General features: G+C 48.0%; 1 protein-coding gene across 5 annotated transcripts in view; it reads right to left on the reverse strand.

The window, feature by feature from the left end:
* Nucleotides 1-17332, reverse strand: part of LOC119431242 (protein grainyhead) — a 128091-nt gene extending 110759 nt beyond the window's left edge. For all 5 annotated transcript variants that reach the window (XM_037698720.2, XM_049657541.1, XM_049657542.1 and 2 more), the window contains exon 1: nucleotides 17111-17332. The gene's annotated coding sequence lies outside the window, so the exon portion shown is untranslated. The remainder of the gene's footprint in view (nucleotides 1-17110) is intronic.
* Between the last annotated feature and the right edge of the window lie 3977 nt (nucleotides 17333-21309).

The raw sequence follows: 21309 nt of genomic DNA on the forward strand, positions 1-21309 counted from the left end.
GTAAGAAGAGTGAGAAAACGGGGGCGAAAGGAGACTATACTAGAGGGATGACTGGCGTACACACAATGGCGTCCATTCAGCGACGCACAGAAGCGCCCCCCAGCGGCGTGGTATACATATAGTATTCCGCATGTATCGAATGCCGGAGGCAGGGTAAGAATGGCTAAGAATGGCGGGTTTCTTCTTCGATGCACAAGCGTTTCTTGGCAACCGGACTGTCCTCTCTTTCACAGGTCTTTCTTTCACTCGCTCTCCCGTTCACCCCGTCATACACGTGCTCTGCATGTAATCGATATTTACAAAGTCGATGCTCACTTTGAGTGCGCGTGCTTGCATGAAAAGGGACTGAAAAAACTAAAATAATAACAAGAAAGTGGAGGAGATTGTATGGATGCTGGATTGTGTTTGTTCGGTATACAGCTAGTGGGTGCCGACGGGTTGGGTCGCCATTGTTGTGCATTTTGCCGCTCCATCGCCGATGCGCGGTCAATGAAAAAAAGGTTTATTCGTGCCCAAGCCTTCGACGACGTGGATCAACAAAAGAGGGGCGTGGCGATCGCGTCTTCTTATAACTGCTCTGATGAGGTGTGCGAATAATTCCGATTAGGTGTGTGTGTGCGAAGAATAATCGTGGGGTGCGGTTCGATTAGAGGGGGCCGGTTGGCTGTTGGAGTGAGAATGAAAGCAAGCAAGTATTTGGAGAGTCGTGGATATCGAGATGATTGTGCTTTTTCTTTTTTTTTTCTGTCACCACGCATGCTATCCAAAAGACGCGTGGATTGAATGGAGTGGTATTGCGGTTTGCGCCGGGAGGTTTATTTACGCTTGATCGGGGACCGAGGGAGGGGGTGTTAGCTCTTGTACATTGGAGTCTCCCTGTCTGCTCGCTTTTACTAATTTGCTTTTTTGCTGCTGCTTGTGATCGGGGTGTCTATTACGCTTTCTATCGCGTTATTTGTTCGGTCGCTGAAAAGAGCCGATTACACGCCTTGGGACGGCTCATTGATCTCGCTTGGTCGTTGACTGCATGCGCTCGATGACGCTATTATTGACTGCTTTGTGTGGTTGCTGTTGCGTACGACATGCCCGTACACTGGCAACGTTTGTTACCGAAGGCCCCTAAAGGAGTCTCGGAGCGGAGTTCGATCACTGTACCTTTCACCCCTACTTATCGCTCTTTCGCCTGAGGCGTGTTTATTGTATTGTCAAGAGCGGGTAAAACACGTGACGCCGGATTGTTTCTATACGCCCGACCCACGTACCAGAAAACTAGTGCTCGTCAAGCCAGGTTCGCGCAGGAACAGAGTATATTCAAAGTCCTAATGTCAGTATATTTTCTGGGAAGCTTCGAATGAATGATGCCAAATGTGCTTCCCAAATAACCAAGGTAGAGTTTCTGCTATTATTAAAATTATTCTTTTTTTCTTGCTCCACAAACGCATGTGTGTTTTTCTTCCAAACGTTGTTGTACTTCATTGTTCTCCAAATTCTACTCAAATGCTACAAATTGACAATTTTGACTAGACAAAATAACAAAAGAGGAAAAGATAAAGTGTTAAGTTTGACGGCCACGCCAAAATAGAAGTATGGTTACTGAACATTTGTTTATTCCCAAAATCCTATAAAAATGACATCACTAAATAGTGCTTTAATATATGAAGAAATAAACTATTTCGCAATGCCTAAATAAAATTACCAATAAGAGAACTATGTATTAAGAACGTAATAGTTGCAAATATTTGTATACACTATCATGTTGAAATCATGCAGGAAGATAAGAAAACTTCCTCCATCGCCGAAATGGTTCAGCTCGCAGCAGGGAAAACAACTTGTTGCCGCCCTAACTGCCCTCATATAGTGACAAATTTGTGGGCAACTGGCGCCCTCTAGGGGGACCCTGTGTAGTCTTTAAACGTGACTGTGCAGCTCATGCGATCGTGTTTGTGGAATAATGGCCGTCCAGCTCCAGCGGCGGCTTCCTCTAAGTATAATGGACGCTAATCTCTAAGGCCATGCTTCTCTGCGTACTGCAGGTGCCGGAAGCGTTCGCGCAACCACCGGAAATACGTCATGGCTGCCACGTTTTTCTGTACCACCTGCTGGACAAAGGCAAGATGTCCAGTTTGGAGCACGGGCTCACGCCACTTATACCGAAGACATTGGTGAGTTGAGTCAAGGAAACAAAAAAGTGAGACGTTTCCGCATAAATTTTAGCTTGTGTTCAATGACTCAAATCACGAATTGACCGTTGCGAATACGAACACTCGTAAAATTTCTGGCATCGAGTATCGAATGTAATGCCGAATGTTTAGTGTAAAACAATACAAAGAATAAACGCGCCACTTCTGTGCCAGCACACCGAAATTCACTAAATAATACATCGCTAAATACATATAAGAAATCTGCAGACTGCCTAAGGAAGAAACGTCATTGATCAGGTAACTATATATCTGTGAGGTATCGCGAAAACGAACAAACAACCTACCAACAAAACAAACAAAAGGCACTGCAATCCAGGCGAGCAAGCGCCCTGTGACGTCATTTATTTTTATCTTTTCCTACTTCGGAGGCTTTCTTCAGAGCCCGAAGAAAAGAACCACATAAAAGATAGTCGTGGAAACAACTTCATTCGGTGTTTATTAGAACGGTCAGCAACTTTTAAACTACACAATATGCCATTAAATGAATATTTAAAAATCCGCATAATAAAACTTTTCAAATTAATTAGATACTCGCCGTAACTCAAGGTTACTACGAACTGCACGCAACTGCGCTCATTGGAAAGACGCGCCACTTTCTTTAAAAAAGTTCAGTTGAATAGAACCGAGGCACCCGGTATTACCACATAGGCTCGATTAACAGCCATGAAGTTCAGTGCAGAAGGCAGACCCGCGCGAGCACTCAAATTCGCCCCAAATCAGTGCCAACTTCAACTTCCACACACGCTGCACATAATTAGCCAGACCGCGGCCGCACTGGAGCGCGAGCGGTCACTAGGGGGCCTACGTTCAACGATGTAGGCTCCCTAGCGGCCACACAAAGCAGACGGCCTGGCGGCGGTGTCGTCTGCTATCGCCTGCACGACACCCGACACCGCAGCCACACAAAGCAGACGTCTGCCCGCGCCGGCGGCGTCGTCTGCTATCGTCTGCACGCCGTCTGCACGACACCCGACACCGCGGTTAACAGACGGCGCTCACTGGACGCGACGCCATTCGTCAAACGCCGTCTGTGACGCCTGCGGATGCGCGAACACTTGGTTCGCCGTTGTACTACGTGAAACGCGAGCTTCAACTTGCGAGAGCACCGCCCTCTCCGTCGAGGTTGCGCTCTGTGATAAAAATAGCTTTTGTGGGGGATGGGCGCTCGTCCAATGAAAGCTCAGCGGGGCGCAAACCCCGGGCGCGCGCACCCCATTGGTCGCTCGTTGTGCAGCTGCTCTGATTAACGCGTCGAATCAGACCGAGCCGCGCTGCGGAGTTTCGTTATCGGGTTGGCCGGTTCGCTGATTGGTTGCGCAAGCTGGCTGCTGCGAATGGCTCGGCGCTCTGCGAATGGTTGCGCGTGATGGCGTTGAAAGGTTCGGTGGAACACATTCTCTTCGCTTCCCTCCGTGTTAGTAGGGTTTAAAAAGGGAGTTTCTTGAACATTGACGCTTTCCTCGCTGAAGGGGGAACCCGTGTACGGGGTTTCCTTTATGGCTTCGTGCTGGGCGTCGTTTGCAGGTGAACTGTCATGAATGTTTCTTCACTTTACGGGCGGGTTCCCGCACAGCTCCGATGGCGTTTGTAAGCTGTAGACTGTACAACTTCGTGTCTTTGTTGCGTTATAGGTTATATAGAGGCCTGATATCTGTTTTGAATAGTGCTTCACGGTTAGCTGTAGTGCTTTACAGGGGGTCGATGACGTCATCATATTGAAGCTATGGGGTGTTTGCCGTAGTTCAACCCGGCTTTTTGCCTACCTCAGTTTTAAAGCTTTTCGCATCGATACGGTGCTGTCGGACTATATCACTAAGCTTTTTACAGCCTGATGTGCCTATTTAGCGACGTTTTAGTGAACTGCTTTTACTTAAGATCGTTTGTTACGTCACATCTTCAAAAACTTAAGTTCATCAGTCCGCTCATCTCTCATCAAACTCATTAGCCCGCTAGGCTGATGAGTTGACTTGGTGCTGCGTTCTGCGCATGTCATATTTGTCTATATATTTCATATTTCTATGTGTTTCACTTAATAAATGAGTTGCAAGTTACCGCCCGTGTCGTCGTTTCGTGTTTATCTTTCTCTGTCTTTGTCCTTGATTAGCGGCCAACGTGTCCTGCAGTAAACACCAACTAGGATAAACTCAAGTTCTTCTCAAAAACTTTAGTTTTTAGCCACGAAAGCGCTCGAACGTTTTTTCGTAACGCATTAAGTTAGTGGGCGCGTAATCTTTGAAATCGGGCGAAAAGAACTACCGGGACAGTTAGTGTTTCAATGTGCGTCGCACGCAAATTATCTCAGCCGCTCAGTATATTTGCGGCACATGCATGCAATTGTCAGCGAAAATATGAGCAAAACAACATTCTATGATGATAAAAGGAGTCAGAGAAACGAGTTGAAAGCGCAGTCAATTGACGAATATGTGTACAGGACGACTTCCTTTCCAGGAAATTCTATGAAAGACCGATCAGGCTCACAAAGACCCCATAGCAACGCACCAATTTCGAAACACCGCTGGCGCCCGCGCGGTTTTCGCGATTTTCCCGAGTGTTTCGCAACAAAGTATTCGACTGAGTCACCGAGAGCGAACCCAGCCCTGTGGTGAAGGGCTGTGCAAACAGTTACATTCTTTCTTACCTATAGATACCGAGCACTTTTCAGTATACGGCCGTTTCCAAAGTGCGTTTCGTGGTTACTCCATGCGATACAACTATAATGGTTTCCACTCGGCCTATAGGAGCTTATCGTGAACCGCTGTTTCGCAACTATATTTATACTGCCCCATAAAGCGAGCACAAACAGCGCCGTAGAGCGGAGAATTCCCGCCTTTTTTTTCCTTCGGGGCAAAGTTGTTTCCGGAAAAGAAACGATGGCGTCGAGAAAAAAAAAAAAGAAATAGAAAAAGAAAAAGATGCACAACAAAAAATGCTAAAGGCAGACCGTTCTTTCGTTGGTCACGTGGTACGGAAAGAGGAAAGAAAAGAACGGGGAAATCCTTGCACTGGAGTACTCACACCACAGGGGGCTTCGCCTTGCTTCGTTTGGGTTGAAAACCAGTTGATTATTATAAGTTGGAGAGCAAATGATGAGCAAGTCCACGCTTAAGCAATGATTAGCAGCAAACTATAGCCGTTTGAGCCGTTGTTTTTTTTTTAAACCTAACCAGACTTATACTAACAAGTCACCCGTGGCAGTCAGCGCGATTCTGACACCTTTTCATCGATTCTGTCATATACTTGAGGAGACAGACATTGCTTTCATCCGCGGCGATTCCTTGGGAGCTCAAAAAAAAAAAAAAAAGACAAAGACAAAAAAATAAAGGGGAGGGGGGGGGGGGAGGTTGAGCTCACTGGCGCTCAATTTCGTCAACGCATAAGTATACTGCATGTCTCAGGATATTGACCCGCGTGCTCGTATACGGTGGCTTGTACGAGAAAGCCGAGGCGCACAGTTGGATAGTTGACGAACCTTAACTAATGACGTTATAAATCATTAAAGCGAAGCTTTTTCTCGGCTCTTCCTTCGACTTTTCCACTCCTGTGGCTGTCTTGCACTCCACGTCGGGAAGGGGGGGGGGATGACTGAGAACGTGTGCATAATGTACATGTCAGGTGCAACTGAGACGTGTCTACCACACCTGCCAAAGGAACTCCGTTTCCACCGTGCCCTCTGGAATTCACTGGCAGTCGACACAGTGCCCTCTGGAAGGGTGTAATTAGGCGTGAGCACCCCAATAAAGCATTTCAGAGGCTGCAGCTCCATACATTTGTATACTCGCGCGCACGTCTCAAGAGGGGAGATAGAATCGTAGAAAGGGGAGACCGAGAATGCCTAAAGCCAACGCCGTGACGACACGGTTGAATATCCGCTCTTTCGCTCGTGGCAGGTTGCAAATACGTGGAAGGATCGCGGGGGAGAAGAGGAATGCGCTGTCAGAGAGCATGCAAATTGCCGCGCGACTGGCCGCTCGAGGCACATTTCGTGTCATCGCGGGTTTTCTTTCACGCTCGGAAAAAAAAAAAAACACTTTAGTGTAGCACCTATTTAGCAACCGAAAGATGCATCGGGAGTGTTTCGTGTCGCTCTACAATTTTCTCATTGACACTTTTCATCGAACTACAACATTTGAGAAGTTGATTGATTAATTAAGACTAATTATCCAATTACGCGGAATGTAAAAAAAATAATCTGAGTATCTCCAAGCGAAGGCAAACAACATTACCTTGGTTCTGTCCAGCTACGTGGCATTTGCATGATTTTAAATCTTGGTGCGTGACAGTTGGGACACCCTAACAGACAATGAAGCCAAGGAAAGCATCGGGTGAAATTAGCTGCGGTTGAAATCGAAGAAAAACGTAGAAAATAATGAAGAAAAAATGGAAGCGAAAATGAACGAAATGATAACTTGCCGCCGGCGGAAGCCGCACCCACAACATCTGCAATTACGCGTGGGCTTATCAACATTTCGATTTCACAACCAACAGCTAATTTTCCCCGATGCTTTCCTTGGCTTCATCGCCTGTGGGCCTTATATCGTAAATGTATGACCGCTTTTAACGGCAGGGGTGAAGAAAGACTTGACAGACCGGACTGTCACTTACAACTGAAGTTTATTGGAAAGTCTTTTATGAAAGCAGTGATGGTCACCATGTGGCCACATATCGGCTTGATCAACAAAAAATCGATCCGCTTGGTTTCCCTTCTTCTCTGGTTCATATAATATTCCTAAGACAACTCGCAGAGCACATACATCGTGCGCACGTCTCATTCACCTACATAGTGCGTGCGACGCCAGAGGCCTTTATTGAGGCCGCGCGATAAACGTTGCGCCCAGCCCCTTGTGTTTCATCCCCCCCCCCCCCTCCCCTTCCTCTAGGACTACGGGCTAAATATATTTCGCCGGCCGCACGCGTTGCACGCGCGTCGTGACGAGCACGTGCCCGCGTTATTATATGCACGCGCGCTGCAGCTATTTATGTGTTACCGCCGCGGACTCTGTATAGCAGTAGGCGTGCAGCCGCAAGCAGCTTTGCATGTGCGGCTGCCTGTCCTCCTGACCGGGTGACGTGTCGCTCGCGCTGCCTATAATCTTCGTGCGGGTGAGCGCGCGCGCGCGCACATACACATACATATATATGTATATATATATATATATATGGGAAGAAGCGGAAGATCGAATTAAACGTTTAGTTGTACGTACTGTATGTTTTGTACTACTAATAACTAGCGGCAAAAAAAAAAAACTTTATATATACAGCCGAACCCTGATATATCGAACGCACATGTAACGAATTATTATGCATATGGAAGAGCTGTAAAACACCCTTAAAAATTGTTGCACAAAAATTTCATTTTGATATATCGATTTACCTATATATCGAACTTATCCGGGTACGACTGTATATATATATATATATATATATATATATATATATATATATATATATATATATATAATGTGTGTGCGTGTGTGTGCGCGCGCTACTGCGATGATATCAGCACTGATTGGTCGCGACAGGCGACACGTATGCGATAAGCCATGTGTAAAGACCGTGTACTTATTAGACTACACAAGGCATGGACGCATGTTTGACGCGGCCCTATATTGTGTGTTCCAGGTATGATGCTGTATTTCATCTGTTTCCTGCGCTTTATTGTATCTTTTGTTTTTAAAAACAAAAGAGAGAGCCAGTGTTCTATTTGTGCCTCGTCAATAGAACAATGAAAACTTAAAATGGAGCCTCGAAACTTAAATTTAAAGGCATATTTAGCGCCAAGCTTTAATCTAGTTTAATCTAAATTGAAAATAAAAAATGCAGCTCACAGTTGGATGTGAAAAGTCCGCTGTTCCTCATGATTGTTAACGCTTGTTAGGAACAAAAATGAAACTGAAAGATTCGGAAAATCGAGAAAGGTAAATAAGAAAGGGAAGGAGAACTGCGAAGAAAAAAGCAAAACAAAAAGACACGAAACCATCAGATGAAACACTTTACCGCTATAATTTCTTTCATGAAACCGGATATTAACCGCGTTCGCGTTGAGCGTAATCGTGGTCCCGCGACCACAGAACAATAAATCATGTTTCATTACCTTTTTTTTTAGCCCCCGGTAATTCCGAGGCAATCCATAAGTGCTCCCGTGAACACGGTATCAACTGTGCAATAGCAAAAAAAAAAAAAAAGCACGAATAATTATAACAAACATGCTCCGAGCCCGCCGGAGGCTTGAGACGTTACAAAAAACGGAGGAAAGAAAAAAAAAAGAAAGAACACCACAATTTAATCTTTCTTTCTGTCTCAGTAAACACACCTCGGCATGCCACACAGCGATGCGAAAAACGCACTTTTTTTTGCGCGGACACTCCATCAACAAAACTTGCGCGCCAGCGAGCGCCGGTAATTTACCCGCGTGGCCAAAAAAGCCGGTGACCTGTTGCCGACGCAACGCAGCCGGAGACCATTGCCTACGTCACTAAGTCCACGTGGCTTCTCTCTCTCCCCGTAAAGGAAGGGAGGCAAGCGTCAAGCAGACGCTGACCTTTCATGCGCGTTCTCCCACTCCTTTCACGGTGTTTGCAGCCAATTATCCTTCGGCGATGATGACGACGTTCATGCAGCTTTCCGTGTATGCACAGACCCTTTCCCAGTGTGTTCCATAGGTGTGTGTTTTGCCGCATGGCCGTCCTGATGAAGGAAGTAATTTTCTCCCGGAGAGAGAGAGAGAAAAAAAAATGTTTGCGTCGAACAAGGCGGCGAATTACTGTTTGTATACTCGATGGAGCGAAATAAACGCACGTCGCCTTATTATTATTTTCTTTTTCCCCTTCACTGTAGCTCCCTACATTCCGTCTTTTTTTTTTTCCTTTTTTTTTTTTGTGACACGCCCGCCATTTGCGTGCATCTGTCCAGACGAAATGCTTGAAGTCGTCTGCTTGTCGTCTGCTACAGTCCCCTCTTCTGTCTTGGCTAAATCGCCGCATTGTGGCCCAAGCAGCCGGTTCAAGAAGGCGATTGCGCGCGCTGGTGCATTTTTTCCAAGGATGAGAGTGTAATTAAGAGCGAGAAATAAATTGCCAGCTTCAGCCAATTAGCGAGAGCACACCTATATTGCTACCGAGCCTTTTACTGTTTAGAACAGGGACCAGACGACAGCCATTAGACAGACGATCGTTAGTATAGACTTTATATTCTGTAAATATATGTATATAGCCTTGTAGTTTCAATCAAGAAGATTGTATATAAGCTCAGTGCGTTCTTACAAGTAAAGAGAGCCATCGGAAAGTAAATGGAACAGTTTTGGCACGCAAAAGCCAATTGTTACACACCTTGCACAACGTGTTCAATCTATTCAATCAAAGAAGTCCAATCTATTGCGCCCGCGTCTATATCACTGTGAGGCAATGAGCAGCCGTGCGCGTCGTGCAACTATGGTCATCTTGGGCAATAAGGGGAATTAACACATTAGAGTGCGTTCTGCTCGTTTGTGACGAATACGCACCAATCCCAGGGTCGTCTGCTAATCGTTGCAGAAGACAAGCTGTCTATGCTAGCCATTCATTTGCCTAATTAAATTCCAACGTCCAGATCAATAACATTCCGAGTATATTACAGACTATATATACTATATGCCATTTTGAATTGCGCCACGTTTGACACCAATGTCGGGCAATGTTTCAATAAAGAAATAAAAGAGAAGCATTGGAGAAGAAAAAGACTTGGATGCACGTGTGGAAGAAAAAAAAAAAGTAAGGGAAAAAGAGAGCAGCAATGCATATAAACTGCACGTATGTGCAGACGAGGTATGAAATAAGCAAGGAAAATATACCGAGCACTGCTCAGACTTTGCGTCTGAAACGGTGTCGAAACTCGGCTTCTGCTATACACAATTCTCCGCACACTTCAACTGATCACTCGCTCCACTGCTTGTAATTTTCGCAACGACGCAGCGTTTTAATGAGTGTGCATGCGTACAGTTGCTCAACGCGCGTCTAGCTATAGTTCGGTCTCTCTTCTCTGCATATCTTACAAATTCAGGAGCGAACTGCTACGTGACGTTAGCAAACGCGTCGACTGGTTTGCAAAACGCTCATAACTGGACCAACGGCGATAGGTCGCGTTTGTCGGAATCTGGGTGGTTCTTAGCGTCCCCTCGCGGCGTGATTTCGAGGTCGACGGCAGCTTGCAGTGTGTGTGCGGTTCATGAAGTGGTGCAATATCGCAGAAACTGCTTCCTATGTGGAGTATCTCAATCTCAATCAGTTTATTATTATTACATCGTATGTTAATTACATCATATAAAATGTACAGACGACGGTCCCAAAGTACAAGACTGCAACGGGACCCTCGACGAAGATTACATATAAATAATACAAGGATTATTATCAGTGCAAACAGCAGAATCGATAAATCAAGTAAGAAGTATAGTGACATTCGAACCACCTCCGGCCTTCGTTGTTGGTGGTGATGGTGTTGGCCTGAATGCCCGTGACACATGCCCAAAATGGGCTGTTGGCCAAGAATTTTGTGGGATACCGCAAACAATGCAGAAGCAGACGCTGTTTGTTAACGATTTGGGCGCTGTCGCATAAGGGGTCCAATGTTGTATAAGTGTGGAAGAAATAGAAGTTCGAGCAAAATAAAACGATATACTTTAACAAGACAATTTAGTGGTTTCAATAAGAGAGTCCCTGCGGTGCTGTTGCAGATTCCATTTTCTGCGAAGTGGTGGTGCCCTTTGGACTTGTAACTCCCTGGAAATGCCAAAGCATGTTGACGCTTCTGGCGATCAATGTTTCGTCTTTTAAAACGGCTTAACGTCTACTAAAACGAAGTCCAAGATGCAGATTTTTTTTTAACATTACGATTATGTAAGAACTTGTATTCAAGCATAATCACCCGAGCTAAAATGCAGTCAGTGAAGTACCACAGGCGTCTTGGTAATCTTAAAGTAATGACGAGAACGTACTATAGCGATATATTTGTACGTCGGTGTCAGTAGTAAACGGTGCCATTTTATTCGTTTGCTTGTTTTATTATGTATGTGAGCCCGCATTAATACAAGGTGTCGCATTAGGCGAGAACACAGACTTGTTGTGAAGATTTCATTCCAAGAATACTTTATTTGTGCATCCGTGTTACATGTTTTGGAATCTATGCCACGTTCAAGAGAAGCCGATGATTATGATGACGATGGTGATACTTAAATACGACATGTAATCTCTGTGGTGAGTGATTCAAGAATCAAGTGCTCGTAGGAAAGGTATAGATAATAGTAAGAATGGAGCAAAAAAACTGGAAAAGATAAAACCGTGGATAAAAGAATATTGTGTAACTGATGCACAAGTGCAATTAAAATGAATAGAAAGACGAATACTTGAACGATTCGAACGGACCATTATATGCATCATCTATAACGAAATTCGCATAATGGCGGCGGCAAATTACTCGCCTATACAGGCATTATTGTGAGGTACTCAAGACGATCGCAACTGTTAACTTCATGCGAACGTCATGCGTCGAACGCAAACAACGTTTCAGTGGGCTCCGTTCGTAGCGCGCAGTTTTCTAATATATACGCGACGCTGTATCCGCCTCTCGCGCACCGACGCGGAATCTCGGCAGTAATGCCGCCCCCGGCAGTTGGCGCTGTTGCCAGCGCCTCCTCGCTTCCAGCGGCGAACGACGTCATTCGTTCTTTTCTCTCTTCTTTCTTTACTTCTTTTTGTTTCTAATTTACTTTTTGTTACATCGTGGCGCCTCGAACGCGCGCCGCCGCCTCCCGCCGGCGGCCAGGTAATTCCAGGTGCCGGGAAGGAGGTTGACGCCATTTTGAACATCGCCCTCTCCACGGTCGCCATCTTGGCCGGACGCCGATGCCTGCATGCATGCATGGCCTCTCCTAGGCGCCACGGCAGCAACCAACGAACAGACGACGCCGCACCAGCGGCAAGTGTTTCTCTTTCTTCGCGAAGAGCGTCGTCTGCTTCGCTAAGAGCGTCGTCTGCATGCATGGTCGTCTGTTTTTTGGCTCAGAGCGAAGCGGAAACTGAAATTTATAACGCCGAATAAAACTACGTTGTTGCACAAGAACGAGCCTTTTTTGTATACATCGGAAATAAGTGAACACACCAGGCCGAGTCAGCGGAAAGTTTAGTTTTTTCGTCTTTTTTAATGTCGTCTGCTTTGCGACCCAGCGTCGTCTGCTTGGTCATCTGCTTTCTTTGCTCGAAGCTTAAGGGAAACTGAAGTTTATAACGCCGTACAAAAATACACTTTGATTACCGAGTCTCTTTATTGTATCACAACTGCAGTGAGAAGTTTCCACCGTAGCAATGTTATCGGTTGATTTGTTATATCCGTTCCCGCAAAATTCGCTACTCGAACATAGTATTTACCATGCATTCTTCGTAATCTCAAGCCGAACTATTAATGCTCACAGTTACTATGTGTCATTTTCCTGGCTATAACTTGCATGGTGTTTTGTGTATGTGTGTGTTTTCCTCAATGAAAGCCTTCTGGTGTCAAACGGTTGGTTGGTTTTTGGGTGCAGAAATAGTGCAGAAATAGGATGTTTATCTCGATACATCCGGCTGTCGCGTGTTCTTTTTTTAGCAGATTTATGAATGTTTACGCTGACGAACGGCACCGGACAGTGCTGATTGTAAGGCGATTTGGCACGGTAGCCAATTATTCCGCAAGCCGCAGAGACTTCCTTTCCGCCAGTGTCTTTGTGTGATGAGCTCGTAGAACGTGACCGGTCAAGAGTGCCGACACGCGCGTATTATAAGGAAGACACGTGACAAGCAGTGCAGACGTCGCGCAACGTCGTCCAGCAGCAAGATTGGTTTTATGTCACTTGCAAAATGCAGACGTCTCGAAAGACGCGGAATCGGGGGAAAACGAAGAATTAGACCTGTAAGCACACCATATATTCGAAAGTCAACAGAAGTCACGAAAGTAAGATCGCACGGGGACGCAATTCATAGCTGGCTATAGTCCGCACTTTCGTATGTCAGGGCTGTACATTTCTGTGTTGCTTTCGAAATCTGGATAATTAATTTCGTTGAACAACTCCATAACTTGAGAAGAGTTAACGAGAGCGTATTACGACAACAGGCATAGTTAGAGAGCGTATGAACGTTTAGCTTCCATGCTTTAGAGTTATACAGCGTCTTGCAGCGTCACATTATGCTAATCGCTCGGCAAATTGTGTAGTTCGATGGCGGCCATAACTTCAAGGCTAAAAATTCCGTGACGAAACTTAATGTTTTCCCGGTTACATTTCTCTGCCACCGGCTCGCTACCCTGCGGCTAGGGGGGAAAAAATGCATTGCAGAAAACACGCTTTTTCGAAACATCATCGACGTCAATGGCGCGAGTAGCAGACGACGAGAACGCCTTCTGTCAGAGTCACTTCTGTTTGTTTTCAGACAGTGACCACTGACCGGCGTCTGCCTGTCACGTTCTCATTGTTTATTATTATTTTTCCCCCTTTCTTGGCACACCTCTAGGACGCGGGTTTAGCGGATGACCGAATCACTCGCGAATACCCGTTCTTCGCTTCGCGAAGCGGAGTCAACGCAAGGAAGGAGAGTTAGAAAAGAAACGAGAAGGAAAAAGGGGGGAGACGTGAGGCCAATTTCGGCGCGTGCAGTAAGCGTCGTCTGCTCTCGGCGCTGACGTCATCCCACCCGCGCGCGCGCCGCCATCTTTCTCAAACCCTCGCGCCTCGAGAACGTCACCGCTCGCTCGGTCGGCAGAGAACGTCGAATCAAGAAGTGCCGAACGCAGAGAAGTGCGTATAAATAAATAAAAGACGGCGAAAGGAAGCGAGAGAAAAAACGCAGCCAAGACGGCGCGGGAAAAGGTTACTTCTGCCAACGCATAAACAACATTGCGTGACGCTTCCATATAATATCGCGTCGCAGCGCGTGCTTGGAACAATCGATGCGGAACACTGAAAACACCACGAGCTTTCTCTCTCTCTCTCTCTTTTTTGCTTTACGCTCTCTCATTCGCGCGTTAAATGCGTACGCGACGACAGGCTATAACGCAACGCATGAAAATGCGTGAGCGGCTCGCAGAAATAAACACAGAAACGACGACCGCGCAAGGTTTGACGCCTTGCAACTGACTCTCTCAGGACGCCACCTGGTCCGAAAAGCCTGCCGGTGTCAGCTTTCTCGTGCTTCCTTCTCTGGCACCTTTATGCACTTCCTGACGATTATTAGCCGGGCGTGCTTATTTCGAGGACATTGGTCGCGTCGTCGGAGGAAAAAAGACTTCGCCTGCATGGCCGAGCTTGACGCCTGACTGCAATGATGATCGGTAGCTATAGTCATATAGGAAGGAAGGACACTATACGCGTTCCGGCACCTTGATGAGAGCCACATCCGGCTGTCGCCCCGGCGCGAACGAACCAACTAAATGGAAAAAGACGTTTCGAATATAACGAACAAATAAAACAAAAGCTTTAGAAGCGAGAATCGATTAAAGGTGGCCTGCCGTGAAGCCGTCTATCGTTCCGACAGGTAGATTGAGAGAGAGAGAGGAGGTCCATATGTACGGAGTGGGACGGGCTTTGTCGAGGCTTCCGAGTAAACAGTTTACCTACAACTTTTTTTTTTCTTTTACGGCCTTAGCACGCCTGTCTATTGTCGGCGCGGTGTGCGTAGGGGAAAAGATGAGGGCGCGCGGCGGCAGCAGTTATAGGCAGAGACGCGTCGTCACCTCCACAAGAAGTGCGCGTGGCCGCGCACAAAAGGCAAGAGCTGGTCAAGCGCGAACGCGTTCCTCGTACGTACACAATAGGTTCGACGAACCGAGCTATCCAGCTACACAAAAGCCTCCCCCCCCCCCCCCCCTTTGGCCCCCCAACCCCATCGTACCCGACTCCCTCCCCCGCAGGTAAACTTCGCTGTCTCCTGTCTGTCTGCCTGACAAGAATACTCCACGACGCTCTGGCAGTGTTGGCTTTCAGACATGGTTTCCCATCCCTTACGCGGAATTTTTCGCTGTTGTTGCTGTCGCCGCGGTTGGGGCCGAGATCGTGCACGGAGAACTCGCGTGGCAGCGAAGTACATGGCTGGCGCCTGGTAGGTGCACAAAAGGCTGCGACGTTTCGGCTATACCCTTTCGCTCTCGGCGATGACAGAAGTGTATACCAGTGCGGTAGTTGCCGTGCCTTTTCGTCTTAGGAACGTTTAGCATCATTGCAAATACTACTCACTACTACTGCATACTTGTTCGTCCAAGAGGGCACGTGACGCGACGTTTCGGCAATGTCCTTCCGCTCTCCGCGGTGACAGAAGCGTACTACGGAGAAAGTTACCGCGCCATTTCCCTGTTAAGAACTACCATCACAACCACTAACGCCACACTACTTCTACTACTACTACTCGTTCGTGCAAAAAAGCTGCGATGCGACGTTTCGGCTATGCCCTCTCGCTCTCCGCCGTCGTCTGCTCGTTCCTTCCGGAATGCCGACACTTGAGAACGCTGCTACACGACACCTGAGAAGCGGGATTAGAGCTAGACAGCTCCCGAGACACGAGATATGAGTGTTCTGTACCTTTAGGGTTAGAAGACAAAGCGGAATCTAAAGTTTCCTGCAACGAATCTTGCGCATCGTTCGATTTTCAAATTGCGCGTAACAAATCTCTACTGTGACAGTTCACGATGTTTTGCATAAACATCCGTAGGAAGCGCGGTTGAAAGATTGAAACTTTCAGCAGATGGCGACTGAACACTGCTACGGTTTTGCGAAGATGAAGAGCAATATAAGGTGCACTGTGGACATACACGGAAACAGAACACTGGACGTTAAACAAGACCAAAAAACGCATTACATCAAACTGTAAACATATGTTAAAAAGAGATATTGTGATTAAGCGAGCACCTCGTTCTACAACGACCATTTCGCACAACACACCACTAGTTGTAACGTCAATCAATATTAAAAGCACGCAAACTACATAACAGCTGTTACGAGCGCGAGGCGGGCGCCTGTTGCGCGCTCCCGATATTCGACCGCTGTATCGACGAGGCTCCAGCCAATCGCAATCCGCACGCGCTAAGCAGGTCGTTAGGCCGAACCAGATCGTATCGTCTGCTACGGAGCACTCCGGTGTCTGCATGCACATTACGCCGCGCGGCCTAGCTCTGGTATCGCGATTTGCACACAAGGGCTGCTGCGTTTCTCCTCAAGGTGCGCAGAAAAAAAAAAATATCAGATGCGATCTTTATGCCTACGCCTCGACTTCCACGAAGCGAACGACACGAACCACCTTGCTCGGCGCGGCGAAGCGAGGCCTTTTTTCTTTCTTTTCTCTCCCTTGCAGACGACGCGCCGACTTCTGGAACGGCAATGGCGCTCCGCTTCGCAGACGACACCGAAGCACCTGTTTTTTTTTTTTTTTCTCGAGCAGACGACGCGTTCGCCAAAGCGTGCCGCACAGTCGTGTACGTCTGGACGCCTCCGCGTCCACGGCCCGAGTCACGAACGAGAACGCGCGCGTCCACGTCATCAGCAGTGGCAGAACAAAGCGCAAAACGTCGCCATCGCCACGGGAGGGGATGGCGGCGACGACGACGTGTCATAATCCCAGAGACGCGGCTTCGGCGGGCGTCTTGGTCCGAGGGCCGCCGCCGTCGGGTCGATGCCGGACGTGTACCACGACGTCGTCGTCCCAGAAGCAGAAGGGCCGCCGAAGGATGAGCGAGACACGCGGGGTAAACGAAGCACAGCCCCGCGCCTTTTTTTCTGCTCGCGGCGGCGCGCGTGTCAGACATTGGCAAGGTAGGCGTACGCGGAGGGGACACCACCACTACAAACCGCACGAAGGCACAAGTAACACGCACTTGGGACAAAAGGGCGGCCCATACATCAGAGAGCACGGGCAGCAACCCACCTGTGGGCACCGCGAGCGGCGGCTGACGGTGTCGGTGGTGCTGGCGGGCCGACCCGGTCCTCGCTCGTCGGTTCAGGGCTACCGGCTAAACCCGAAAAACCAGTCTCCTGTTCGTCCGCCATGGCTGCCAACCTGTTTGGCGGGCTCTCGGCCGCTTCGCGCGCGCCGTCAGCGAGCCATGCGGCCGTTACGCCTGGCCTGCCGCCGATGCCGGCTGGTGTACCGCCGGTGTGTCGGCGGCGCAGGTGGAAGGGGACGGCACCTCCTCGCCCAATCGAGGGCCTCGCGTTCTTCTTCCCCGCACGCCAAACGCCGCGCGCAGCGACACCTGACGGCGCCATCTTGGCCCCGGGGAGACAGGTGCACGCCACTACCACCGCACCAGCAGCGAGAGTCCGCCATGGCAGGTAGGGGGGCGAGCGAGGAGTTCTCCCGCTGGCCTCCTCCTCCTCCGAAGCCGCGCCGCCCGTTCCGTGATGGTGTAGGGGGGAGGCCCTGGCGGGGGAGGAGGGGGGGACCCTGAAGAGAGACGCCGAGGGGAGCCTTTGTTGCCCCTCGGTTCGGTCGGTCGGTGGTTCGAAAGCTTTGCAGCCAGTGGAGACATGGCCTCGGCTCGTCGGCTCTGGCGAGGGACGTCGCCGAGACCGGAGGGGTGGGAGTTCCACGAGCCGGCATACGCACTCCCGCGCAGGGCTGACACTGAGGATGGCCGTGAACGTGCACTGATTGTTTGTAGATGGCAGGGCGGGGGAGGGGGGGAAAGGTGTTTGTTTCCTTCGAGACGTTTGCGTAGGTAGTTCCGGAATTTTGAGTTCTCCCGGAAGGTGCAGCATGCGTTGACTCGCGAGACATGCATACGCATTGTGAAGTGATATAGACGGAAGTTTCCGGTGACATCCCGACTATAAAGGGAACTAACTCTGACGTAACATAAAAGAAAGTATACCCGCAAGAAATGTGCAGTAGTGAGCGCCATTCTAGAAGTGTTGCCCCAATACAGCTTTTCTGGGTAACAACGACAACCGCGTCCGTTTGTGTTGCGACCTCTGACTGCAGTAAAAATGATACCCAGGCACTGTATAACGAAAAATTTGTAGAATCCAACTACTGCGCTGTCGTAACAAGACGCGGACATACGAAGAGATAACAACACACTTCCGACTAGTAGCATAATATGAGCCATAACCAATCAGACCCACATACTCATCTTATCCTTTGCGGAGGCCTGCTCTATTCCGCTAATTAACGTGCATGGCGCTCCGCTTGAGATATTAGCAAAGTATGGGATCTCGAGACAGAAGTATACAAGCAAGGTGTACTTCGGCAGGTCCCTGAAGCGCTTATAAAACGTGGACTTTTTGCTCCCTTGTATATACGTATATACAGAGGGACTTGGGAATCACCGCCGGTCCAGTCACGACACCACGGGATGAGAGCATCGCTACGGAGCTATCAGGATGTTGATATCTCTCTTTTTCCGTATGCTTCTCGAGGTTCGAGGAAGTGCGCTCGCTTCGCCGAGGACTCGGCGATATAAGCACCTGGAAGCGGACGCCGCGTAATGGCTTTGATCTGGTTCATGGCCGTCGATTCAAGCGACCACGGTGTCTATAAGGAATGACGTTTGAGGATGATTTTTTCCCCCGAAACGACGCATGCGCTGTGGCTTCTGCGAACTGTGTATTCAATATAGTTTAACATTATTTGGTACCACCGGTTTTAATCCTTCGGACCATCTTTTCTTTTTAACGCGATAGCGTTATAAGGACCCCATGTCGCAGAAAATCCGGCGTCCTTGGCTGAAATAATCATGCCGGACCACATCATAGCCGGCGCCAGAGTAATATAACCGGGTTCTCCCTTTTAGATTTAACCGCACATCAGCGATTTCGCATTCCTCCCCACATATCGGGCACCGACGTCATTGGCGCGCCGGTCTTAGAACGTAGACAATTTCATGGTTGGATTCAATGCTCCGCTAATTAATGGGGTAAGTTTTCTCCTGCAGGGTGTGTTTACGATGTTATCGCTTCAGGTTCACGGCCGTTCTCCAAGTTTGACCAGTTGGCATTAACTGACGAGATGGTTAGTGACGGCACAGTTCGCGGCATTTCGGCGAGACCCGCGCTGAGACTCTGCCGACAGTGTTTACCGAAACTCGGTTCGCAATCGACACCAGTCATCCGAATTTCACGCTTGAGAAATAAAATGTAAGTAAACGACGCGTCCGCCCCTTTTGCTGTTACCGCAAAAATAGATCCTCGCCGCCGCCCCATCGCGAGGTGAACGCTGTCCAGCAGATATCATCTCGTCTGTGATACGACGACAGCTTCACCCTAAGTACTTGTCTTTCGAGAGTTGTTTTGGGTTTTCGACTGGACGGACCGGTTTCGATTGGGTTCTTCGTTGTCCATATTGACCGCTCCTGCTTTTAAGGCATGTTTATCGGGCCCCGACGTGGATGTTTCATGGGGCGTTTTATAAGCCGCATACACTGAGCTTCTTTGAAGCCAAGTACAGTAGACTTATATAGACTTCTCGTTGAAACCTATGCAGTATGTATACTTCGAAGGGAAGTCACGAGTCCGTTGACACCACTTCGCTGCGGCGTGTGCGAAGCGAGATCAACGCCGTTGCATTGCCGGGGCGAGGGTGTTCAAAAAGAAAGAAAGGAAATGCAGCCACAGGACCAAGCAAAAAGTAACACGATTGCGGCGAGAGCAATGTCGCGGCGACGACCTTGGGGCGGCTGCATTTACGCAGAAATCGCGTATGCAAGATCTCGGGTGCACGCCCTGTTTAAAGAGGCTCGCGTCACTGCCAACTGCAACCGGCATCGCTAGTATTGCAAGGGCGTGCTGTTAAAACACTGTGTGACAGAGAATCTATCTACCTATCTATCTCGTCATAACCAAATATCGAGCCCCTCGGTTTCCCTGCTCTCGTTTATATATATATATATATATATATATATATATATATATATATATATATATATATATATATATATATAATGTCATAAGAAGCCAACAAACAATGACACCAAGGACAACCTAGGGCAAATTACTTGTACTTATTAATTGAATTTAAGAAATGATAAATGAATGGAAATGAAAATGAATGAAAAAACAACTGTCACAGGCCCACCGATACCGCCGCATCTGCTCTGACGAGAAAGACTTCCAATGTCATGCAAAGGAACTCAGAACGGCCCTGGTGGCGAAGCACTACCCGGAACGTATTGTTGATGATGCTATAAGCCGAGCACAAGCCTTAGACAGAAATGAAATTTTGACGGGATCAAAGCCCCGCCATCTGAAAAACCAACTCATCTACATTACCGCGCGTGAACAACATCCTAGCCAAACACTTTAATATCATTCAGCAGAGCACACGTTTGTCTTCAATTTTCACAGAGCCACCCCGAGTTGTCTAACGCCGGGGAAGGAATTTAAGAGATATCCTCGTCAGAGCTAGAACAACCACGGTTCAAAACATAGAATCAGGCTGCAGACCTTGTGGTAAACCCCGCTGCAAGGTCTGTAAGCACATGACTTCAACCTGTCTTGCTAAGGCTACTTCCTCTGATTTCACATTCAAAATTAAGGAACCTCTAAATGGCGACAGCAGCAATGTGATCTACATGCTCCATTGTGAAGTCTGCGACCAACAGTATATAGGCCAGACTGGAACCGCGTTCAGACTCCGTCTAAATAACCACAGAGCTCACACCCGCGCACCACCACATCTCCCATTCTCAAGACATATCAGTCTGCCTTAGCATTCATTTGATGAAATACGTGTCACTCTTCTCCAGTCAGGCTTCCGCTCTTCTCGTGAACGGGAACACAGAGAGTCATATTTTATCCACAAATTTAGAACAATCACGCACGGCATAAATGAACGCATGGGAAACATCTCGTTTCTTTGTCCATAAGTTAAATTAGCTAAAATCATAACTTAATCCCCGCATAGGCAAGCCGAACACGTGTGTGATGTCGAAAGAATGCCCACTACCCCAGTGGGGGAGCGGACCAAACCACCCACATTATTGTGCCTTGCTTTTTAATTTCATGCTTATTTCGCCACGCTGTTACTGTCATATTTGCAGGCTACTTCTCCTTCTTTCGTGTTTCTCGGGTTTTGCCCTTGCTTTTTAATTTCATGCTTATTTCGCCACGCTGTTACCGTCATATTTG

Source organism: Dermacentor silvarum, chromosome 10 (assembly GCF_013339745.2).
Source record: "Dermacentor silvarum isolate Dsil-2018 chromosome 10, BIME_Dsil_1.4, whole genome shotgun sequence".
NCBI lineage: Eukaryota > Metazoa > Arthropoda > Arachnida > Ixodida > Ixodidae > Dermacentor > Dermacentor silvarum.